The 17,525-nt window shown below is 40.1% G+C and overlaps 1 protein-coding gene across 5 annotated transcripts in view; it reads left to right on the forward strand.

The window, feature by feature from the left end:
- RESF1 (retroelement silencing factor 1) overlaps nt 1-17,525 on the forward strand; it is a 69,000-nt gene that overhangs the window by 41,331 nt on the left and 10,144 nt on the right. The window contains exons 1-4 of one of the 5 annotated variants that reach the window (XM_045465377.1): nt 2,062-2,193; nt 3,484-3,579; nt 4,386-4,553; nt 5,241-5,441. The gene's annotated coding sequence lies outside the window, so the exon portion shown is untranslated. Of the gene's footprint in view, nt 1-2,048; nt 2,194-2,564; nt 3,015-3,483; nt 3,580-3,995; nt 4,019-4,385; nt 4,554-5,240; nt 5,442-17,525 lie in introns of those variants that run through there. The other 4 variants (XM_045465375.1, XM_045465376.1, XM_045465378.1 and 1 more) reach the window with 4 other exon arrangements.

Below are 17,525 nucleotides of genomic sequence, written 5' to 3' on the forward strand. Positions count from 1 at the left end.
CAGGTTCGAACCTACAATAAACGACCCTCGCCGCTTGGCTTTGACTTACGACTCTGGTGGTCTTTTGTGGGAGGTTTTGGAACTTCAGGCATTACATTAACCATCCTTGAGGCTAAGTATTATGCTCTTGGAAGATTGAGATAGTATCTATAGTAGAATTAAGTTTGAATTTTTGCTTTTGAATGTCGGGAAACATAGTGGGAGGATGTGTAATTTATGATAAGGGACATAGCATAGAACAATCTAATCTTTTGGGGGAATCTTTCCTCAGCCTGGCCAGCTGGGTAACAAGGTTCCTCGTTTGGCACTCGGTGTTACAAGTACCTTAAAAAGAAGGCAATGTAAAGTCGAGCCCTGGATTAAACATACTTTCAAGTCCTAGAGATTATGTCTTCTCTTTGCAAGTCTCTTTGCTAATGACCCTTCAGGGCTGCTATAATGATGAATGCCAGTTGTACTTTAGGATTTGTGGAAAGAAATACTTTTGGGAAATCAGACAAGCTTTACTTATCTCAAGGAGAAAGGAGAAAGTCAGCATAAACACAGACAAGGATACATGGCAGAGAGATCAGCAACTTCATCCCAAATACAGTTGTAGTTTCCTGGGCACTAAATCTTGCTGGGCATTAAGGCTTCCTCAGGCTCTGTAAGAGTGGGGTCTGTATCAGACTTGCTGGCAATAAAACTCCCTCTTCCTTGGGTTGATTCCTTATTGCTGATCTGTGCAGCTTAGGCTCTGGAAAACCCCTTTTCTGAGCCAAGTGCACCACTCCATGTTCCAGGAGATGTTCTAAGTTATGTATTAATTTATGGAATGACCTCAATAATCCTATGAAGTAAGTACAGGTATCCCCTGCTTTTCACTTTTTGAAAGTTCTCCTTATGCCACTTTGCTTTTACAAAAGACCTACATTGGTTACCTGTTTTTGCTAACCCCAAAAAAATCTGAAGAGGATTTTTGCTTTCATGAAAAGAAGGTGAAAAGTGAATATAGCATTCATCATTTGTTTTGCACGTGCACCCTGAGTAGCGAAGAGTGGCACCATTAAGTTCCTTCCTTGGGAACTACACTGAGTGTCTCAGCATCAAGCTGCTATATAGCTTTTAACTATGTCTGTGAGCATCTGTGCTTTATCCCCATTTATTTAACAGATATTAGCAAGATGTGTCCTAAGGAAAGCCTAAAAGGAGTTGTTTTGGGGGTCTGGGAATATTAAAAAATGTTCCCATATAAAGTAATGGTAATTGCTGCATCGCTACACTATTTTGGATTAGCAAAGTTTTCATAGAAATTCTCTACTTTTGGATAGCAGGAGAAACCTGCATTCCTGTTATTCTCCTTTTATAGGTGAGAAAACTGAGCAGAGACAGGTTAAGTGATTTTCCCAAGGTTGTAGATCTAGTGAGTGGGAGTGGCAGAGCCAAGATCCAAATCTTAGGTCAAAGGAATTCCCTGCCCACCCTTTGGCAAAAACTAACCACCTCTGCCCTTTCTTATTCTTAACCACTCAGATGGGACTCCCTTATTTACTTCATATTATAAAAATCCTTGTATAGAAAACATTGATTTATTTATTTAATTAATTAATTAATTTATTTATTTATTTATTTATTTGGAGAAGCTTCCTCTGCATTAATGGACGTTCTCCCTATTCCATTGGCTTGGGGGAAAAAACATCTCCTAAGCTTCACTTTGTGTGCTTTCTTTCACATGCTTTATGGAAAGTTTGCCAACCCCATTCTCTACATCATTGGTTCTGAGACCAGCTGCAACAGCCTATCCTGGGAACTTGTTAGAAATCTACATTTTCAGTCCACTTTAGCCCTACTGAATTGGTTTTGCAGGTGGTGCTCTTCAATCCTTTGGACGATTCCGACGCAAGTGAAACGTAAAGTACCACTGATGGAGACGTTTTCTCCATAGGACAAGTAAACCTGCCTTTGCAAATCTCGCCGCCAGGGACTGGAGGGCGGGGCTGGCCACAGCCGTTGTATGCGTGTGGCACTAGGACCCGGGCGGCTCAGGGCTTACCGCTGCCGCTCACGGCCGGGGGCGGGGCCTAGCTGTTCGGGGAGCCTGGGCCTCGCTGGATCGACCCGCCCCTGAAGGCGGACCGAGTTGACTTAAACTCAGGGGCCCGGGAGGCCCAGAGCGTCCTCCCCGCTTACCCGCGCTGGGCTCGGCGCTCATCGGTAAGTGTGGGGCCGGGGAGCCCGCTGCCCCTCGCTCTCCTCAGGTCCCAGGCGCGGCGCTGGCCGTCAGGAGCCCAGGCGCCCGCGGGCAGGCGCCGCGCGCGAGGCGGCGGGCGCTTTTGTTCTGAGGCGAGGACGGAGTCTCGGGGTCGCGGGAGCTCGGGCGTCTCCGGGCCTCGGCCCCGCGACTCGCGCGCCCCACCGCGTGCCGGCCCCTTCGCTTGTGGCCCTGCCTGCCGCGCGGGGCCGGCCGGGGCCAGCCGCGGACGCCGAGCCCGAGCCGGAGGGCGGCGCCTCCTGGGTGTTTTCTTTAAATTGCCTCACTCCTTGCGGTGGAGGTCGGGGTGGAGAGAGCGAGTACGCATTTTGTTGAACTACGAGGTGGTGGGTGTGAGAGTACCTTATGTTTTTAATTATTTCCTGTCGGTGGCGTGGAAAAAAAAATCTTTGTTTTGCATTTACGGTTTCTCGAGCGTTGCCTTCCTCCCCACCTCCATTATGCTGACCCTCCCGAAACAGAATTGCTCGGCTTGTATCTCCAAGTGGCCCGCGAACGCCTCTGTTCCGCAGATGCTTTCTGTTCCTCAGCAGTAGTTAGTTCCTCGAGGCATTTGTAAATGCACAAATGCATACCGATTTTAGGTGTTTTCGAGGGAGGCGAATGCTCTAAGCAAATGTCCTTAGGATCTTGAGTTCAGCAGCAACCTTTTGAGGAGAATCGTTTCAGTGAAAACAATTTATTTGTAATACTTTAAGGAGCCTACCTTCAAAATAAAGAGAACAGCCCATGATACGAGTCAGCTTGGGGTGCATTTGAATAGGTGGGTCGCAGAGCTTGTTTGGGGACTTTTCTGCTTAACGGTGCTTGCAAATTGTATGTTTTAGTCATTGTTAGCATTCACGAATGTTAAGGTTTTAGTTACGTTTCCCCCTGTACAGTCGGATTCTCTTACTGTTCCAGTGAGGAAAGCTGGTAAGATAAAGTATTTCTGTTTTGGAATGGTAGGGCAGTAGTGATCTTGGAGGACCAACTTGAATTCTAACTTAAACAGTGAATGGTATTTTAGGCCACACCTAGTTTCTATTTGTTACTTTCCACACCTAATGAGAATTCTGTAAACTTCGTATGTTTTTGGTGCAACCTTAAAGGAACACAGTTTGGCACAGCAATGTCCTATCTAGCAAACAGAATAGCATGTGCTTTTATCATAAAGTAAGTTTCATATGAATAAAAAAATGTAGTTCATATTAAATTATCACTACTTATAAAATGTTTCTTGCTCTTCCTAGGACCAAAGAAGTATAATAAACACTGTGTGAAGGGGGACTGACATGCTTGGAGGGAAATGGGAACATAGTAGTAAAAGACTAACATTGTACTTAAAAGTAAGTATGTTACCTCCAAGTATCCTGCTCTAATTTATTATGGAATTAAATTGTTAATTAAACGAATCAGCGTTGGTGAAATATTAAACAGTCGGGCACAATGGATTTGATGACAGAGCTTGAGGAGAAATATATGGTTGACATAGCATAGAGAATTTAGTTGTTAGTCTTTGCAAGAAAGAGTAGATTATGGGAGGTGACTGGTTCAGGTTACTCAGGCAGAGGTCTACTTAGGATTGCTCTATTTTTTAGAATTTTTGTAAGTTTATTTTATTTTATTTATTTGTTTTTAAGAGAGAGAAAGAGAGGGAGACCGAGATCCCAAGCAGGCTCCTTGCTGTCAGTGCAGAGCCCGACGTGGGGCTTGATCTCACAAACCATGAGATCATGACCTGAGCCAAAATCAAGAGTTGGAAGCTTAACCGGCTGAGCCACCCAGGTGCCCCAAGTTGTATGAGTTTTAGTCATACAACACATGTGGGACAGCCCCTGTCTGTGAGTGGTAAGAGCTCAGTAAATTTTAGTTGTCCTGTTAGAGGAAAGATATTTTATGGCCTCAGACAGCATTGTATCTAATAGGAAATTCAGTTTGCTCCTTTAAGGTCTAAGTTTATCAGCTCTACGTTAATCAGTTTTGTGTTGATTAAACCCTTTACTATAGATCCTGTTGTAGGTTATGTTTCTGTAGGGAAGTACTAGACACAACTCTGGTTTTTACCTCTAGGCTTAATTTGAAATCAAGAATATCTCCATTAAATTCTCCTTTAAAAAAAAAATTTTTTTTTTGAATGTTTTATTTTTGACAGAGACAGAGACAGAGCATGAGCCGGGGAGGGGCAGAGAGGGAGACACAGAATCCGAAATAGGCTCCAGGCTCTGACCTGTCAGCACAGAGCCCAACAGGGCTTGAACACACAGACTGCGAGATCATGACCTGGGCTGAGGTCGGCCGCTCAACCGACTGAGCCACCCAGGTGCCCCTCTGTTAAATTCTTAATTCAGGGCATATTTGCCCCAGAGCCTCATTTTTCCATATTACTGTGTGATATACAGGACTCCCTTACCATTTAGGTTATCGATGTCTTGTATAAATAGGAACCTAAATGTTTAGGGAATTGATCTTGTTGTTTGAAAAGGTATTTATAAAGGTGAATTTCAAGGGTTTTGTGTGTGTGTAAGCAGGCCTTCTCCACCCTCCTGCCCCATCCCTCTCATTGAAACAGACATGGAAAGCATTCAATTTGAGATAAAGAGACAACGTTTACCAACTCTGTCTCTAGAATGCAAGGTAAAATTTACTTTGTAATAAGTCTTGTAAAGAAAGAACTAACTGGGGACTTTGAGAAATTCTACATGCTTTGTTGGGAGGCAGCATTGTAGTGTGTATATTCTTGAGATCCTAAGTGTGCTTGTAAATTGAAGGGCAGTGTTAGAGGCTGGCCTCTTGAGGTAAATGTCGTGAGACATTTGCTCATAGTTCTAATGACTGCAAAGATTTAATGACAATCACTAAGATTCTCCTGAGATGTATTAAATTATATGACTTCACTGTAAATTAAATCTTTAATTTATGGTTAAGATTGCAAAGTATTAAAAGAAATTATATTGTCTACCCTATGTTTTAAGAAACAAATCATAAGCAAATTATTATTTTTTTTAAGCCCTAAAAGATAATTTACTGGATCACATCATTAAGAAGTTCAAATAGTTCAACCTTCATGTTTGGCTGGATCCAGTATCTGAATATAAAGAAAGAAAAACTTTAAAGACTTTTGAGACCCTCCATCTTTGAGCTCTGTTCTTCAGCATTGACTCCATTCTCAGGCACACCTTTCTTCCTTGAGTGGCTCTAGCATCTCCAGGTATGTATCCAATCAGCTTGAACTTAAAATAGGCCTTTTGTATGGTTGCTCTACCAAAAGTCTATAATTTCATTGGCTTTCATTGGGTCATGTACCCATGTCGGTGCTATTGACAGGGAAATAACTATGTTTGGTTTTTAAACCACAGTTTAGGGATATAATTCATATGCCGTATTTATAAAATTCACTTTGTCCATTTACAGTGTACAGTGTTTTTTTTTTAATTGTGGAGAGAGTGTGCCCTTGTGTGTCTGCATGAGTGGGGCAGAGGGAGAGGGAGAGAGAATCTTTAGCAGGCTCCACTACTTGCTTGGAGCCAGATGTACGGGGCTTGATCCCAAGACCCTGGTAACTTAACCAATCAGGAGTCAAGACACGTAACCAACTGAGCCACTCAGGCACCCACTACAGTGTACAGTGGTTTTAAGTTATGTTCACGTGGTGTGCAACCATCATTGCAGTCAATTAGAACAGTTTCTTTACTCCCAAAACAATCTCCATGCTCATTAATGGTGTTGATCCTGAAGGTGATGAATCTGCACAGCAACCAAAAAGGTTTATTTAGACCCTTAGGGATTGCAATCTGAGACACACAGAGTTGACAAAATCCAAAGTAAAGTGCTGCGACAAGTGGGGAGTGCAAGCTTACATAAGCAGAAGGCACAAGGTTACATAATTTGTTTTGGATGAATAAATGATTGGTTGATGGGTGCTAGCAGAGTTGAAACTAACTATAATACGTGTTTGGCTATTTGTAGGCTTTGGCTATTTAGCCAAAGTAGGACGATGCATTCCAGGAGGTGGTCCAGTTGTAACTGACAAAAGTCAGAACTTTGTGATGTTTTGAAAATTAAAACTGGGAAAAAAAATTAAAACTGGAGACAAGCCTCGACCCTACTTTCGATATTCATCTGACTCTATTTAGAGTGACTCTCTTAGCAATGCTTACTCTGTTTCGGAATCTTCTTTCACAGATCACTCCCCCTTTTCCCCAACCCAAACATTCCCAGGCAACTATTAATCTAGTTTCTGTCTCTAGATATGTGTACATTTCATACAGATGGATTAATAATATGTGATCTTTTATGACATCTCTCACCTAGCATTTTGTTTTCAAGGTTTATCCGTGTCCTTCACTGCTTTTTATTGTCAAGTAATAGTCCATTGCATGGATATGCCACATTTTGTTTATCCTTTAATCAGTTAGCAGACATTTGGATTGTTACCACTTTTTAGCTACTATGAATAATGCCCCTGTGAGCGTTCATGTGCAAGTGTTTGTGTAGACATACATTTTTAATTCCTTTGGGTATGTACCTAGGAATAGAATTGCTCCATCATATGGCTACTTGGTCTTTTGAGAAACTGCCAGAGTGTTATTCAGAGTATTTATATATATTTATATTTATATTTATATTCTCAACAGCAAGGCATAAGAGTTCCAGTATGTCCACATCCAGGGCAAACACTTGTCTTTTTGTGGTATGCTACTGTGGATTTTTTTTTTTTTTTTTTGCTTTTTTAAATATATATTTATTTTTTAAAGATTTTTAAAAATACTCATTTTTGAGAGAGAGCATGAGTTGGGGAGGGGCAGAGAGACAGACAGACACAGAATCCAAAACAGGCTCCTGGCTCTGAGCTGTCAATGCAGGGCTTGAACCCACGAACCCGGAGATCATGACCTGAGCTGGTCAAATGCTCCACCCACTGAGCCATACAGATGCCCCTGCCACACCGTATTTTTGATTGCATTCTCCTGATGGTTAATGATGTTAAACATCTTTTCATGTGCATATTGACTATATATCTTTGGAAAAACTTTCAATTTGAGTTGTCTTTGTATTGTTGAGTTGCAAGAGTCCTTTTTTTGAATTCTAGTTCCTTATTGTAAATGTGAGGGTTTATTTTTGGATTCTGTTCCACTGATCAGTGTCTATCCTGTGTCAGTGCCACATGGTTTTGTTATCATAGTTTTGTAGTAAGTCTTGAAGTTGGAAAGTGTAAGTCCTCCAACTTTACTCTTTTCAAAACGAATTTCAGGATCAGGTTCTCGATTTCTAGCAAGAAGACGTCTGGGATTTTGGTAAGGGTTGTACTGACTCTGTAGATGAATTTGGGTGGTGTTTCTACTTTAACAGTATTAAATCCTTTAATCCATCGAATGTGGGATGTTATCCCTTTTTTTTAGGTCTTTAATTTTCTCTTCCCTTCTCCCCTCCCCTCCCCTCCCCTTTTCTTTTCTATCTCTGCATTCAGCGTGGGGCTTGCTCTAACTCGAAACCCTGAGGTCAAGAGTTGCATGCTCTTCCACCTGAGCCAGCCAGGTGCCCTTGGTCTTTAATTTCTTACAGCAATGTTTTATAAATTTTTCACTTTTGTTAAACTTATTCAAAGTGTTTGATTCTTTTTAATGTTACTGTAGTGAGATTGATTTCCAGATTAAGAGTTGTTTAGAAATACATTTGGCTTCTGTATACTGAGCTTGTAGTAGGCAACTGAGCTAAACTAGTTAATTAATTATGTTTTTTAGTGGATTCCTTAAAAGTTTTCTATATACAAGATCACGTCATCTGCAAGTAGAGATAGTTTTACTTCTTCTTTTCCAATCTGGATGTCTTTTATTTCTTTATTTTCTTTCTTTTTTCTGAACTGCCATGGCTAGAACCTCTAGTACAATATGGATTAGAAGTAACAAGAACAGGCATCTCTGTTTTTTCCCTCATTTCTTAGAGGATAAATATTCAGTCTTTAACTATTATGATGTAAGCTGTGGGTTTTTTGCAGATGCCTTTTATCAAATCAAAGAAGTTCCCTTCTTTTTCTAGTTTGAGTGTTTTTACCATGAAAAAGAGTTGGATTTGAAGATGCATTTAATTTCCATCCTGTTAGGTCCTTCTTCTGAATCTACTGAGATGATCATGTGGTTTTTGTCCTTTATTGTATTGATATTTTATATAACATTGATTTTTTTTAAATCAACCTTGCATTTCAGGGATAAGTCCCACTTTGTTGTGGTATATAATTATTTTTATATGCTGCTGTGTTTGGTTTGCTAGTTCTTTTTTGAGGATTTTTGCATCCATATTCATAACAGATTGGTCTGTAGTTGTATTGTGATTTCTTTCTGGTTTTGCTATGGAGTAATCTTGGCCTCTTAGAATTAACTTGGGAAGTATTCCCTCTTTTGTGTTTTAAAAAAGTTTGTAGAATTGGTTTATAATATTTATGTTTTTGGTATGATTGTCCAGAGTGCCATTTGGGCCTAACCATTTCTTTTTGGGTAATCTTCTGGTTACTAATTCAATCTCTTCATAGGCCTAGTTAGATTTTCTGTATCTCAAGTCAGTTTCAGTCAGTGTCTTTTGAAGTTTTTTGGGGTTCTTCACTGAATTCCACTGTATGTGTGTGGGGAGGTTCCCCTCACACCAACAACAAGCAGCTCTCTGGGGACACCAGCTGGGTCTCCTACAATTCTGACACTATATACCTGGGGGGTAGCATCAGATTCTACAGGTTGAGGGCTTAGTCCCACAAGACTGCCTTCATCCATACTTGAGACACCAATCACAAACCCAGGTTATTCCCTTGCTTCTGACGAACAGGTTACGGATTGGAGGTTTTTATAACTCCCCTCCTTGGACTTGAGATATGAGTCGCAAGTCTAGATTGTTTGTTGCCTGTACTTGTGTCTAACTGGCTATTGATTGGAGGTTTCCCCAACCCCTTTGTTGGAATCTATTAATTTGGTAGAGAGGCTAATGAAACTCGGAGAATCATTTTACTTACTAGGTTACTGGTTTATTGCAAAGGAATTTAAAGGATATGAATCAACAGTCTAGAAGAGCTGATAGAATGAGGTATGTGGGAAGTTCTGTGGAACTTCTGTGCTCCCTCTGGGCATGCCAAAGTCCCCAAATCTTCATGTGTTCACAAACCCAGAAGCCCTCTGAATCCTGTCCTTTTGAGTTTTTATGGAGGCTTTATTACACAGTCATGACTGATTAAAAACATTAGCCATTGATTTAACCTCCAACTCTCCATCCCTCCCTGGAGGTGGGGGAGGGCTAAAAGATCCAACCCCCTATTCACATGGATGGTTCTCCTGCCCGCCCCCACCTTTTGGTGCAGTCTAAAAGTCACCTCATTAACCTAACAAAAGGCACCTTTTTCACTTAACACTTGGGAAAACCTCAGGATTTTAGGAATTCTGTGTGAGAAATAGGGACAAAGATCAAATATATATTTCTTTGTATAAATTACAATATCACAGGGAGCTTGTTCTTTTCTTTCAGATTATCGAATATATTGGCATGTGGTTGTTCATAGTATTCTCTTTTTGTTTTCAATGAAAGGTTGGTAGTAGTGTCTCTATTTCCTGATTTTAGTAATTTGAGACTTTTTTTTTGGTCAGTTTAGGTAAAGGTTTATTAGTTTTGTTGATCTTTTCAAGGACCCAAGTTGTGGTTTTGTTCCTTTTCTCTGTATTCTCATGGCTAAAGTTTATGACAGCAAAGGATACAATATAGGACTAACAGAAAAGAGATGCATAGGCAAAGTCTGTGGAGGTGAGGTACATGCTTCCAGGTTCTTATATGAGTACTGAATGGGCGTGCCATCTCTAGCTACAGTCAGCAGGGACAGATAAGTCAGGAAGCATTTATATACATTAGAAATTCTTAAAAAAAATTTTTTTTTAAATTTATTTTTGAGAGAGTGTGAGTGGGGGAGGGGCAAAGAGAGAGAGAGAGGGAAACACAGAATCGGAAACAGGTTTCAGGCTCTGAGCTGTCAGCACAGAGCTCGACGTAGGGCTTGAACATGAACAGCAAGATCATGACCTGAGCCACCCCAGTGCCCCAGAAATCTTTTTTTTTTTAATGTTTATTTTTGAGCGCACTAGTGTGAGTCGAGGAGGGGCAGAGAGAGGGAGACAGGATCCCAAGTTGATATCATAGAGCCTGACGTTGGTCTCACTAATCACGAGACCTGAGCCGAAACCTAGAGTCACATGTAACCAGTCACACATTTAACCGACTGAGCCACTCAGGCGCCCTACCTCTCATACGTTAGAAATTCTTTAGGACCCTGAAGAATATTTATGTAGGTTATATCAAATCTTCTTCTGCATTTAGTTTCTTGCCGTGTGTTATTTTAGTTGAAGTAGTTGAGGGTGTTTATTGGGGGTCAGAAATTTATCTCAAGTAGGTCACTTTCATTATGGCCATAAAGATTCACTGCCACAACTTCTGTTGGTTTTTACATTTTCCTTCCACATGACCATGCTACTATACAAGGTGTTGTGGGTAAGGTGGCTTAGAGCATGGAAGTGATGAGTTCACAGTTGAGTGATTGCCATTCCTTCTTACCCACCATAACTTGCAGAGGTCCTCTATGCTAGTTGGAGAAGGAAGACCATAGACCTAGGGGATAAGGGTTGGAGGAGTAGGCAGAAACTAGTAATCTAATTTACCTCAGGCTTGTAGCTGCCTACTACTCTTAGTCAACATACTGCTGGCCAGTGGAAGATCTTAAGGACTCTTAGAAACCCTCAGCAGTTGCTAATTTTTGGGGAATGAATGCTCTTGGGAGTGGTGTCCTTTGGGCCAAGACTCGTGTAATTTATTCTGTTAGTCATGATTTCCATTGGTTTCCTGATTGAGGGAAAGCAGAATTCTCGTTGTCTGTATCTTCTAGACTACAGTTATGGTTCTGAATTTAACTGGATCTGTCCATCCCCTACCTGACCCTGATAATAAGAAAGTAGATTCTATCCTATAGGTCTCTTCTGGTACTTCAGGTCCCCTTGCGTCATTAGTCTTAACCTTTAGTTTTATAAAACCTGGATCTTAATGGAATGCCAACAAAATGCCTGTGTTAATATTCTTACAATCCTCCAAACAAAACCTGGTACAAACAGAGTAAACACTAGAGTATGGTCTATAATGACGAAGGTAACTAACTGGGTGTAACAGTTTTCAGATTTCTCTTCAAGGCAGTTGAGCCTGCTTTTATGGCAACTCTTTGGTTCTGTTCAAAGAGTTTATCCATCTCAAGAGGCACAGAATTGGCTCATTCCTGTTGTAATAGTGGTATTTATCCTCCTAATACACTTTGTACTCCAACACATATTGCATCTTAGGTAGCTTATACTGGCAAACTACTCCTCTGTATTTGAGGCACTTGTCAGGAATTTCTAGATATTTGAGACCACCACCCCTCTAATGAATCTTGTTTGCTTAAGGTGGTGGGTACCTGGAGGGTTCTAAAATGAGTTGCTAGGCAGAACTCCCAGGAGGGATAACTGACTTTTTCATGTGTGCTCTCTGATATTTAATTCCCATTTTAGGGAATAGTACAACTCTAAAGTTAGTTTGAAATTTGTCTCTGACCTCTGCTCTGGAGACATAAGTGTAAACTTTCTAGCCTGAATGATAGATGCATTGCTCTGAACTTCCTACTGACCAGTCATGGTGGGGTATGTGTGATTGCCAGCATCCCACGCTCTGCTTAGATTAATCAGTGAGCAAAATTAGAGCAATTTATTTCCCACTCCCTTGTTCTTCCAGAGAGAAAGCCATGTGACTCTTATTGGTGAGCCTTGATGATACCTGGGACGTTACATGGCTCCGTATGGGGAGCTTGTGGCCTGACCTCCACAAACGGCCTGATCATTCTGCCAGGGGTCAGGGTCAAGTCACTCTTCTCCAGTGTTGCCTAAGAAGAAGTACAGTTCGTTAGGGTATTTGATTGAGTGTCCTGTGCTTCTGAATAGAATTTGTAGCAGGACACATGTAGGGTGGAGGGTAGAGATGTAGGGGGGCAACTTCTCCATTGTACTCTGATGACCTTTGTCTATTCATGGGCCAAATAGGCAAAGCCTAATCTCTGTCTGACTCCTACCTTGGCAGGACACCCAGTAGGCCCTTCTGGAACAAAAGTTGATAAGAACCCTTGTGAGAAATAGCCACAGGGATGTTTTTTTTTTTCCTGTTGAGCACAGGACTTTACCACCTCCCTTATCCTTGGGTATATAGTCGCCAGCTATAAAATGGCTGTAGTTTTTTAGAGTTGGCTTTTTGGTAACCTGTGTTCTCAAACACCTTGGGATCACCCTCTGGGAATAGGGAGACTGATGTTATTTTTTTCTGTGTGGGTAAGTAATAAATTTGTATGTGAAGTTATATTCTTGTCTCCTTTCTGTCTCTGGCAATGTGGACAGCTGTGATAGTGGGATTTCTATCTAGCCTTGCTAGCCTTGCACTATTGCCTGGCTTCATTCATTTGTTGTGACAGTTACGTGTGATCATGTATTTAAAGCATTCAGTGCAGTTCTTAACATATGGTAAACTCTCAAATGTTAGCTGTTATTTATAGAATTGTATTGTAAATAATGCAAAATTTAGAATATTCTTGAAAGCCTAATTCAAGGAGTGATAGCCTAATTTCTTCTATGACTAAGGATACGAACAGCCAGAGCTAGAATAATAGGTTGAGAAAATCATGATACTTTTCGAATTTCTGAAAAGTGCATTTTACATTGAAGTGTTGATATTGATGGTTTTGTTGATGTTACAGAAGCATCTATAGCTTTTGCTAACGTAAATCAGTTTTTCAGTGGAAAATAGTGGCTTTCCTCGTTTTGACCACATCAGCTGACACTCCAAATAAACTTTGGTTTGTGGAACACATTAGATGTCAAACTTAAGCCATAAGGGAAAGTTTCACTTTAAAATACCAGAATGGGGGGGAGGGGCGCCTGAGTGGCTCAGTCGGTGGAGCATCTGACTTCGGCTCAGGTCATCATCTCATGGTCCGTGAGTTCAAGCCCTGCATCAGGCTCTGTGCTGACAGCTCAGAGCCTGGAGCCTGCTTCGGATTCTGTGTCTCCCTCTCTCTCTGCCCCTCCCCTGCTTATGCTCTCTCTCTCTCTCAAGAATAAACAACATTAAAAAATTTAAAAAAATAAAAGAAATTAAATTAATAAAATAAAATACCAGAATGGGGAGGCGCATGGGTGGCCCAATTGGTTAGGTGACCGACTTTGGCTCTGGTCATGATCTTGCGGTTCGTGGGTCAAGCTCCGTGTCAGGTTCTGTGCTGAACAGTTGCTCAGAGCCTGGAGCCTGCTTCAGATTCTGTGTTTCCTTCTCTCTCTGCCCCGCCCCTGCTTGTGCTCTGTCTCATTCTTGTCTCTCAGAAATGAATAAATGTTAAAAAAAAAAAAAAATACCAGAAGGGTTTTATGTTTTTTTCAGGTATAAGAAGAGTATTTAATATATTTTTTAAGAAGTTCTATATTTTTGAAGTATTGAAATCATGTGATGTTTATGGCTGACACGAATCTGAAGGGAGAAGTGGGGACTTTTTCCCGTCTGGAAGTTTAAATAGGAACTTCATTTTAACTTGGTGTTCAGTACTTACAGATTATGTTTATTCATTTAACAAACATTTATTGAAGCCTGCTGGACATTGTCTAGGTTTGCATCTTTTGGGCTGCTCTGAGACAGTCTTTTTTTATGCCTATCATCTTGTCTATTAATAGCATTATCTTTCATTTTAATAATGTTCCAGTGTCTTTGACAAATTAACAGTCATCCTTGTATATAAAACAATTCTTGATGTGGCTCTGTTTGTCCTGTTCTATTTCTTACAATTTCATCTGACCTGTAGTAGGCAGATCATAATGTAACCAGTCCGTTTTCATAGAGTTCTGTTCATGGGTGTGTGTGATTGTGTTTAAAATAGATACTAATATTACTATTCTTCCACAAGCTGTGATTTTTAGGTTATTTTTTTACTTTGAAATTTCTGTAATAAGGGTAAACTACAAATAAAGTTGCTGGGTTGAAACTTTTCTTTTTTGAAGTTTATGTTTTGAGAGTGAGCGAGCAGGGGGTGGGGGCAGAGAGAGAGAGAGAGAGAGAGGGAGAGAGAGAATCCCAAGCAGGCTCTGCACTGTCAGCATAGAGCCCAATGTGGGGCTTGAACTCACTAACAGTGGGATCATGACCTGAGCTGAAGTCAGATGTTTAATTACAGAGCCACCCAGGTGCCCTATTTCTCACAGTTTTAGAGGCTGGAAGTCCAAGATCAGGGTTATGGTTTCTCCTGAGGCCTCTCCCTTCTTGGCTTGTGGTCAGCCTCCTCCTATGTGATGTCACATGGTCTCTCTTCCCCCACCGTGTGCATATGCCTTTCTTATGAGGACAACGGTTGTTGTCCTGTTGGATTGTGGTCCTATCCTTCTCACCTCATTTAGACTTAATTACCTCCCTTAAAGGCCTGTTTTCAAATATAGTCACACTGGGGATTAGGACCTCAACATTTGAAATTGGTGGGGGGAATAATACAATTTATAACAGCATCCCACCCCCAAGTACATACAAGAAGTAAGTACATACAAGAAGTAAGTACATACAAGAAGTAAGTACATACAAGAAGTAAGTACATACAAGAAGTAAGGGGAATTTATTAGGCATCATTAACTCTAGTAGAAAAGCTGGTTTGTATTATGCTTCGGCCTTTATTTATTTTTTTCTTTTTTAAGTAAACTGCTCTTAACAGGGGATTTGAACTCACAGCCCTGAGACCAGGAGTTGCATGCTTTAGCAACTGAGCCAGCCAGGTACCCCTAGTCAGTTGTATTATTAAGGAGCTTCCCTGAGAGAAGGCATGTGAGGAATATACAGATCTTTCTCTTTTGGGGATTCGTTTTTAATTAAAAAGCATACATACCTTCTTCAATCTTGTTTTTCTTTTAATGAAAACACTATGACCCAAGACTTGATAGATGTAAAAGATCTGTGGATTGTTTTGGATTTAAAAAATTTTTTTAAGTATTTATTTTTGAGAGAGAGAGAGAGAGAGACAGACAGACAGACAGACAGACAGACAGATCCTGAGCAGGGGAGGGGCACAGAGAGGCAGAGAGACAGCATCCTAAACAGGCTCCAGGCTCTGAGCTGTCAGCACAGAGCCTTACACAGGGCTTGAACTCTCGAACCATGAGAGCATGACCTGAGTGAAGTCGGATGCTTAATCAACTGAGCCACCCAGGTGCCCCTGATTTAGGTTGTCTACATAAACTCTGTGAACAATAAGTTTTATGTTTTCCTTCCCAATTCTTATGCTTTCCAGATCTCTAGTACCATGGCAAAAAGAAGGGGTAATAGTGGCGTTTTCATTTTATTGTCAATATAAATGTTTGAAGCTGCTATTTTTCAAAATTAAGGAAATTTCTATTGTTGGTTTGATATGATTGTTCTTCTAATAAATGGATATTGAATTTTATCAAGAGCTTTTGTATCTGTTGAAAATTTATCATCTGGGGCACCTGAGTGGCTCATTTGGTTGAATGTCCTACTCTTGATTTTGGCTCAGGCCATGATCTCATGGTTTGTGAGTTCAAATCCCGTGTTAGGCTCTGCACTGACATTGTGGAGCCTGCTTGGGATTCTCTCTCTCCCTCTCTCCCTCTCTACCCCTCCCCTGCTTGTGCTTGCTTGCTTTCTCTCTTAAATAAATTATTGTCCTGTGATTACTTTGGTTAATTTTCAAATGACAAACTTTGTATTTTTGAAGTAAAGCCAGTTTGATCATGATGGGTTATCCTTTCCATAGGTCACCCCATTTGGTTTGCTGACATTTTGTTTAGGATTTTTTCATTTACATTTCTGAAAGAAATTATTAATTTTCCTTCTTTTCAGCATTTGGATGATAGCCTCAGTGAATGAGCTCTGAAGTGTTCTCTCTTTATCCTTTTAAAGAAGCTGTATTGGGATTGTTTTCTTTCATGAATGATTGTTGGAATACTCCAGCAAAGCCATACAGGCCTGGCATTTTCTTTGTGAAAAGATACTTAATTATCAATGTAAGTTCTTTAAAGAGATAGGGTATTCTTACTGTGTTAGTCCTGGTTATATGTATTTTTCAAAGAATTTGTCTATTACTCCTAAATTTGAAATGTATTGGAATAAATTCTTATTATTTTAGTGTCTATAGGGTCTGTAGTCTATAGGGTCTAGTGGTAGCCTCTATTCCCAATATTGTGCTTTTAAAGTTTCATGATCGGTATTGTCAGAGGCTTAATGATTTTTATTCTTTTGAAAGAATCAACTTGTGACTAGCTGAATTTCTACATTTTTATTCTTTATTTTATTTCAGTCCATCATCATTTCTTTCCTTGGGTTAACTTATTAGTCTTGTGATAAATACAAAGATTGTTTCTTGGTTATTTATTTATTCATTCATTTATTTATGAATGAATGCATGAGTGAGTGAATGTTTTTAAGTAATCTCTACGCCCAGGGTGGGGCTCAAACTCCCTGAGATTAAGAGTCACAAGCTCTACGACAGAGCCAACTAGGCACCCCTCCCAGTCTCTTTAACATATTTATTTATGCTCTAAATTAGTGTTACGTGTTACATGAACATGGGGATAGGAACATGTTATGGACTGAATTGTGTGTCTTCTCTTCTCCCATAATTCCCTCCGTAAATTACTCTGAATAATTGAATACTTTGAAAATTGAGATGTGCTTATGGCTCAGCTAGATGGTAATGTTGGTAAAAATTCCATATGCACTTGGGAAGAATGTATATTCTGCATTTAGGGTGTAGTATTAATATGTTTAAGTGAAGTTGGTTTTATTTTATTTTAATTGGTCTTTCCTCATTTACTATGGTTGTAGAATTGACCATTTTTAGATTTGTCAGTAGCTGTGGGTGAGAGTGTAAGTTATTTTAACCTTTTTGGAGGGCAGTTTGTCATTGTTCCTGAAGATAATTTTAATGTCCTTTGACACATTGATTTCACTTCTAGGAATTTCCAGAAACATTTAGCCAAAAATGTAAAGTATAAATATAAGAATCCTTAGGATAGTTTACAAGTGCAAGAACTTTATCTGCCAATAAAGGACTGGTTAAATGGTAGTATATACTCAGAAAGTGTATGTTCTGCAGGCAATGAGGATAATATATTTGTAGTGAAATAATAAGGTATCCTAGGTATAGTAATGAAAATGAGGCAAAAAGATGAGGTTTCCTTTATGTATTTGTTTTTTACCTATACAATTTTCTGTA

Source organism: Leopardus geoffroyi, chromosome B4 (assembly GCF_018350155.1).
Source record: "Leopardus geoffroyi isolate Oge1 chromosome B4, O.geoffroyi_Oge1_pat1.0, whole genome shotgun sequence".
NCBI lineage: Eukaryota > Metazoa > Chordata > Mammalia > Carnivora > Felidae > Leopardus > Leopardus geoffroyi.